The 7,943-nt window shown below is 41.2% G+C and overlaps 1 protein-coding gene across 1 annotated transcript in view; it reads left to right on the top strand.

Annotated features, from left to right (window-relative positions):
* LOC101980314 (DNA annealing helicase and endonuclease ZRANB3-like) overlaps positions 1–7,943 on the top strand; it is a gene marked incomplete at its 3' end in the record, with an annotated part of 124,136 nt that overhangs the window by 1,351 nt on the left and 114,842 nt on the right. The window lies entirely within an intron of this gene.

Genomic DNA, 7,943 nt, shown 5'->3' with positions numbered 1-7,943 from the left:
CCCAGCACTCGGGAGGCAGAGGCAGGTGGATCTCTGTGAGTTCGAGGCCAGCCTGGTCTACAAGAGCTAGTTCCAGGACAGGAAACAAAAGCTACGGAGAAACCCTGTCTCGAAAAATAAATTAAAAAAAAAAAAAAAGGCTTCAGAATTCACAGCCTAGTAAACTTAGCAAATGAGGCATGCCAGAGTGATCACCTCAAGTCTGATGCCCTTCAGAGTCTCTCCCTTCATTATACTGGAGACTTTGTCTTACAACTTTTCTTGTAAATATTTATTGAACACTTAACACTAGTAGTGAGTGTACCAGACTTAAAGAGTTCAACAACAGTGCACAGAAAGGTAAGGTTTCTTTTTAATTTTTGTTGTTGTTGTTGTTTAAAAAGCGTGAGGAAGAGAAAGATTAAACAAAATTAATGTCTTCTAATATCTCCCTAAATCCAGCATCTTCAAAGTCCTGATTTGTGTGTTGATTTGGTTTTCTCTTTGCTTTCTACTTTTAAATTTAAAATTAAAAAATTATTGTCTATCCATTGACAATAATAAAAAAATTATTGAAGTTCTATCAAGTTTGTGTCCTGGTACTCATAAGAGGTGTTTATACACGTGAATGAAATTCTTAACTAGTGCAATCCTAGATACAGAAATATATCTGTAACTTGCAGACAACCAAAGCAGTCTTACTTCCTTGTTTGTTTTGTTTTTCAGGACAGGGTTTCTCTGTGTAACAGCTCTAGCTGTACTTTCTGTTTGTTAAGGGGGAAAAAGCCTTTGTTTTTTAATGTGATTCTTTGGCATGTGTGAGTGTGTATGTGTGTGTTAATGAACTCATTACAGTTGACGTGTTTCTGTTGATACCAGGTCCCTCTGTTAGAGCCACACCACTTGCAGCTGTTTAGTCCCAAATAAACACACAGGAGTCTACATTTATTATAAACTGACAGGCCTAGTAGCTCAGGCTTCTTTTTTTTTTTTTTTTTTTTTTTTGAGACAGGGTTTCTCTGTAGCTTTGCTGCCTGTCCTGGAACTAGCTCTTGTAGACCAGGCTGGCCTCGAACTCCCAGAGATCCGCCTGCCTCTGCCTCCCACGTGCTGGGATTAAAGGCCTGTGCCACCACCGCCCGGCTAGCTCAGGCTTCTTATTAACTCTTATATTAGCCCATAATTCTTGTCTGTGTTAGCTATGTGGCTTGGTACCTTTTTGGCAAGGCAGTCACATCTTGTGGTCTCTGCCTCTGGGTGATGACTGCAGACTCAAATTTACCTCTTCCTAGAATTCTCGTTGCCCTGCCTGTACTTTCTGCCTGGTTGCCCCACCTCTGCTTCTTGGCCTAGCTATTGGACAATCAGCATTTATTTAAAATACAAATGACAAGGTCAGAACCTCCCATACAATCTGCACACAAAGCAGAAGGCACCATTGAGCTGCATCGTCCCATTGTGGAGTTGGAATTTCTCATGGTGTTTAGCATTATGATTCCTAACTGCTTAGTTGGGCTTTTTCATAAACTTTCAGAGTAAATCAAGTCAATAAGTAGTAATAATGACTGAGTATTTTATCTGAACCAAAAATGGGTTAAGTGTGTTTACAAATTTCCTGTGCTACATCTCTGATGTATTTTGTTGTTGTTATTTTTGTTTTTTGGTTTTGAGACAGGGTTTTTCTGTATAAGAGACCTGGATGTTCTGGAACTCACTTTGTATACCAGTCTGGCTTTGAAATCACAGAGACCTCTGCCTCCAGAGTGCTGGAATTAAAGGCGTGCGCCACCAAAGCCCCACTCTGAGTTTTATTTCTGAGTGTAGAAGACAGACTAAGGGCCTTGCGTTTGCTGGGTATGTGCTCTATCACTGTTATATGCTCAGTCTTGGTATTGTTTAATAATTGATGGAATTGGGGCTCAATAAGTGCAATAAGATTTTAAAGTCTCACCCCTTAGTCAATACAGCTCGAGGCTGAGGTGAATACCCAGGTCTGCTGCTCTAAACCGTTGTTGCTTCTCAGATGTTTGTGAGCCGTAGAGTTATGCCTTCCTGTGTCACTGGAGTGCTCCAATTAAAGGCATTCACCACCATGCTCAGCAGAAAGATACTATTTCTGTTTTGTTGCATTTTTTAAAGATTTATTTATTTTACCTGTATGAGTGCATGTATGTACGTACACCATGTACATGTGTGTAAGAAGGCATTGGATCTCCTGAAACTGAAGTTCCAAATGGTTGTGAGCTGGGAATCCAACCTGGGTCCTCTGCAAAAGCAGCAAGTTTGTTTTTTTTTTTTTTTTTAAACTACTGACCCCTAGCTCCAGCATCTCAGCAGGAAGACCTGTTTTAATGAAGCGCTGCTGCTTTATTTAAAGCTTAGTGAGTTGACACTGACAGTATCACTTTCACTTTTTATGGCTACCTGTATTCCATGGTGTAGTTCAAATATAACCTGTTTCTTGCTAATGGCTATTTATAGTTTCCAATTAGTAAATTTCTTTTTGTTACCATAGTGAGAGCGTATAGCAAACTCTATCGTCTTAAGCATTTTTGTTTGTTTGTTTGTTTTTGTTTTTTTCGATGCAGGGTTTTTTCTGTGTAACAGTCCTAGCCGTCTTGGAACCAGCTCTTGTAGTCCAGGCTGGCCTCAAACTCACAGAGATCCACCCTGCCTCTATCTTGTGAGTGCTGGGATTAAAGACAGGTACTACTACCCAATGGCAATCTTAAGTATTCTTTTTTTTTTTTTTTTTCGGTTTTTCGAGACAGGGTTTCTCTGTAGCTTTGGAGCCTGTCCTGGAACTAGGTCTTGTAGACCACGCTGGTCTCGAACTCACAGAGATCCACCTGCCTCTGCCTCCCGAGTGCTGGGAGTACCACCACCGCAGGGCAATCTTAAGTATTCTTAAGTATGGATATTACAATGTATTAACCATTTGTACCTTGTTATATAATACAACTGTAAAATGTTTCTGTCTTACACAGCTAAAATTGTGTTTTCTGTCTTCCCTGACCCCTTGCTTTCTGTTTCTGAGAGCGTGTCTTATACCTCATAACAAATTTAACAGGATCCTGCAGTGTGTACTCTTTGTGACTCGCTGTTTTAACTTAATGTCTCCAGAGTTCATCATGTAGGATGTGGTAGGATTTCCTGAATCCCTGGTACTAACACTATGTAAATGAATTCATCTGCTGGTAGGCATTTAGGTTGCTCTTCACTCTTGGCTTTGTGGCCAGTGCTGCAACTAACATGGGAGCGCAAATTCTTTGTACATGTGTGTGCACAAACTGAACTGTAGACTCTGTGTGGAGCTGTGGTAGTCAGTTCTCTTGTACTGTGTGGGGCGAGAGAGCAAACTCAGGTCGCTGGGCTTGGCTGCGGGAATTTTTACCTTCTGAACCGTCTCGTCTACCCAACTTTTTAAAAGTAGGTTTAGCTGCAGAGCTTCTGTGATTCCTAAATTGTTCTCCAGAAGAGGTATTTCCATTTCCTTTGCTGTAGGACTCTTGGAGAGAACCTGTTCCCCAATTATGTGTGTGATTGTGTATCTGTGGTCTGCAGCTGCACTCACTTGTGCGCACGCTTGTGGAGACTAGACTTTCACTCTGGGGTGTCTCCTCAATCTCTTTTTTTTTTTTTTTTTGTTTGTTTTTCGAGACAGGGTTTCTTTGTGGCTTTGGAGCCTGTCCTGGCACTAGCTCTTGTAGACCAGGTTGGTCTCGAACTCACAGAGATCCTCCTGCCTCTGCCTCCCGAGTGCTGGGATTAAAGGCGTGCGCCACCACCGCCCGGCTCTCCTCAATCTCTTCACCATACTTTTTGAGACAGTGTCTCTCACCCAACCTGAAGCTTCCCATATCATCATCCTGGCTGGCTTAGGAACTGCCAGGACCCTGTTGTTTTTGATATACCCCACCCACCTTAGTGCTTGGGTTACAGTTTAATTTTATATGGGTTCTGGAGGTCTGAATTCAGGACCTCAGACTTGTACAGCAAACATGTTACCCACTGACCCATTTCCTGAGCCCCCATTTCCTGTCTCTTTACTCTGTCTAGTCCGATTGTAAAGTGATGACTCATTAATGCAATTTGTATCTATTTGAATCCCCCTGATGCTGAATATGTTTTATATGTATATTGCCTGTTGCTGTCTAGTTTCTTTTAAGAAGCCTATTACTGTCCTAGCATCACAATAATTTTAAAGAAATACTTCAGTTTTTTCACATATTTGGGGAATCTTTTACTCACATTTAAAATTTTCTTTTTAACTTTTAAATGCTGTTTTTTTCCCCCCGAAATGAGTTTAAATAATTACTTTAGTGTTAAAATCTAACAGTCTTCCCCCGCCCCCCCCCCCCCCAGACAATTTCTTTGTGTTGCTTTGGAGCATGACCTGGAACTTGCTCTATAGACTAGGCTGACCTCGAACACACTGAGATCCACCTGCCTCTACTCCCCAGTGCCACCACTGCCTGGCTTCATTCTTTTGTAGTGTCCATCTGTGGTGTCAAAAGTAATTTCCTCTCTCCGGTATACAAAAAAAAGTATCGTTAATTTTTTTCCCATTTTTTCTAATTACTTACATTGTTTTTTGGTTTAAAGAACACAATTGGGATTGTTTTGTAAGGTGCTGGGAATTTAACATAGGTCTTCAGCTTTCTGTCCCTGAACTAGCTTTTGGTCTTGTTTTTAGATCATCCTCAAGTAGCCTTAAACTCTCCACTGTAGCTGATGTTGACCTTGAACTCCCATCCTCCTGTCTCTACCTCCCCAGTGCTAGGGTTACAAGCACGTGCTACGTCCTCCTTAAATAGGTCAGATGAGTGATGATCTGGAAGTTCAGACTTTTACATCAGACCGGTCTAAGCCCTGGGCTCGGTGTCATCACCAGTCAGTTCTAAGACTTGTGTAAATTCCTTATTAGTCCAGAATCTCAATTTCAACATGCAGATAACAGTATTTTGTCGGCCAGTGAAATGGGCACAGTGGATAAAGGCACTTACTGCCAAGGCTGAGGACCCAGATAAGTCCCCAGAATTTATATGGTAGAAAGACAATTGGCTCCCAAACGTTCTCTGATCCCTACACAGATGTTACAGCGCTCTCAAGGGCACACACACACCACTGGATAAATAAATGTTAAAAATAAATGCTTTGTAAGTTGCTTTGAGAATTGCAGAGATTTTATAAAATGCCTCAGCATAGTACCTCCATGGAAGAGATTGATTGTCCAGTAAGTGGGAGTTGATTTGTTGATGGTGTATTGGTGAGCATAGCGGCCTTCCAGTAAGTGGGAGTTGTTTTATCTTTCTTCTGAAAACAGCTGCCTATGGAATGAAAGTTGTCTTTGCTTTTAAAGTAATTGACATTTGATATAGCAGCTTAGGAAGCCTTGTGATAAACAAGTCAGAAAATATTATGTAATTCTATTGCAATTGATATGCTATTATATAATATTAAATTTTGCCAATTGAACATCCCAATTTATTAGATTTAGGATTTAGTTTACTGATGACCTATAAATATAGTTGTATCAGGGCTGGAGGGTAGTTTAGTACTGGTTCTAATCTTAATCCCTCTGCAAAATGCACTAATGTATTATAATTGAATTTAGTGTATAGTTTGTATATGCTGCAGAGCACAGTACTAGTCTCTTAGTTCCCCCTGCCACATCTCTCGTGAACTCGAGTTGCACACTAGCACTGTGCATGCCTATGGCCACAATTTATAGCTTCTCGTCCCTAGACCCTCTCCTACCTCTGGACCCAGCATGGGCCTCCTAACCTTTGTTGTTGTGGTGGTGGTGGTGGTGGGGGGTTTGTTGTTGTGATGGTTTTTGTTGTTGGTGGTGGTGGTTTGTGTGTGTGTTTCAAGACAGGGTTTCTTTGTAGCCCTGGTTCTCCTTGAATTCACTCTGTAGACTAGGCTGACCACGAACTCAGAGATATGTCTTTGCCTCTCCGGTGCTGGGATTAAAGCCTGTCCTTTAAAACTTTCAAGAGACAAATAATAGTGACTATTCAGTGCCAGGAACTTCTGGGTGTTTGACATTAGTAAACAAAACAGAAAGAAATCTTGAGTTGCTGGGTTCACCTACTTCAGAGGCTGCTGCACCAGGAGGATCACAAACTCAAGGTCAGCCTGGTTGATTTAGTCAGACCCTGTCTAGAAATAAAAAGTAAAAGACTGGAGATACAGCTCAGCAGTAGAGTGCCTGTTTAGCATGCACAAGGAAGAGAATTAATTAAAAGAATTCTACTAAAGCACTCGGGAGACAGAGGCAGGTGGATCTCTGTGAGTTCGAGACCAGCCTGGTCTACAAGAGCTAGTTCCAGGACAGGCACCAAAAAGTACAGAGAAACCCTGTCTCGAAAATCCAAAAAAAAAAAAAAAAAAAAGAATTCTACTAAATCTTTCTTTCCCCAAATTTTCCTAGACAATAACTGTTAACTGTTGTTTTTTTTCTTCCTTTCTTTCTTTCTTTCTTTCTTTCTTTTTTTTTTTTTTAATTTTCGAGGCAGGGTTTCTCCATAGCTTTTTGGTTCCTGTCCTGCAACTAGCTCTTGTAGACCAGGCTGGCCTTGAACTCACAGAGATCCGCCTGCCTCTGCCTCCCAAGTGCTGGGATTAAAGGCATGCGCCACCACTGCCTGGCAATAACTGTTGTTTTATTTTATGTGTTGGGACACACACAAAATTCAAAGCAAAACTTAGGCCCTCATTCAATCCTTATTACAAAAAAAAGCAAAAACACCAATAAACCTCTGCCTTTATGAAGCTATGTCCAAACTAAGAGAAATAACAGCAAAAGATGTAAACTGTATAGTAAGTACTTTGTAAACTCATAGGGGCTATTGAGGAGAAAAAAAAGTGAGCCGGGGCAGAGCTATGAGGAGTTAAAATCCAAATAGAGTGGTTAAATTATTTATTGATAAGTGATCATTTAGAGGAATGCGAAGGATGCTGGAAATGGTGGCTCAGGTCAGACTTGCAGGTATATGGAGGTAGAATGCTATTCAGACAGATCAGCTAGTTCAAAGTTCTGAGACCTGAAAGAACAAGAACATTAGCATGATAAAAGCAGATAAGGGATGGAGAGGTCATGGCACGTGGTGGGGACAACACGTTGAAAGCCTGTAGTGGGGCTGGGTGGTGGTGGCACACACCTTTAATCCCAGTACTTGGGAGGCAGAGGCAAGTGGATTTCTGCCAGCCTGGTCTACAAGAGCTAGTACCAGGACAGGCTCCAAAGCAACCCAGAGAAACCCTGTCTTGAAAAAAACCAAAAACCAAAAATAAACAAACACCCTATAGTGGGACTGAAATCTGAGTTAAGACAAGAAGTATTCTGAGAAATAACGTGATCAAATGGTCTCTTTCAGAGTACCCCACTGTCTGTTGTATTGCAAAAAAGTATTAAGGCAAGGTGGACACAGATAATAGCTAAATTTTCCCAGAAATTCTGACTAGAGACAGTGGTGGCTCAGATCAGGCAAGTAGATTTGTAAATGATTAGAAATGGCGAGGTTCTGGATATAATCAGAATGTAGAGTCAACAGGAGTTGCTGATAGATTGGTGTGGAGTTTGAGACAGAACTGTGAGTACCTGAATGGATGCAATGAATGAAGCAAAGATTAGGGAAGAGAGTTGGAATTCTACTTTTGGAACCTTAGAGATGCCTATTAGCCAGGTAGAGATGTCTAGTCAGATGTATGAATCTGAAGTTTAGAAGAGTTTCCCTTGTATAAATGTGGAAATTGTTGTTTGAGAAATATATTTAAAACCTTGTATAAGGTAACACTCAAGAATAAAGAAAGCTACTAGGAACTGAGCCCTGGTCCAGGAGTGAAGTTTAGATGAGAATAATTAACCATTGAGGTGGGATGGGAACTGTGAGGGGTCTGTGTTCTAGGCTCTATTAACCAGTGAGGTGGGATGAGAACTGTGAGGGGTCTGCGTT

The sequence above is a fragment of the Microtus ochrogaster genome, chromosome 6 (genome assembly GCF_000317375.1).
Source record: "Microtus ochrogaster isolate Prairie Vole_2 chromosome 6, MicOch1.0, whole genome shotgun sequence".
Classification (NCBI taxonomy): domain Eukaryota; kingdom Metazoa; phylum Chordata; class Mammalia; order Rodentia; family Cricetidae; genus Microtus; species Microtus ochrogaster.
Note: the sequence above shows the minus strand (reverse complement) of the source record. Positions and strands in the feature narration are given on the sequence as shown.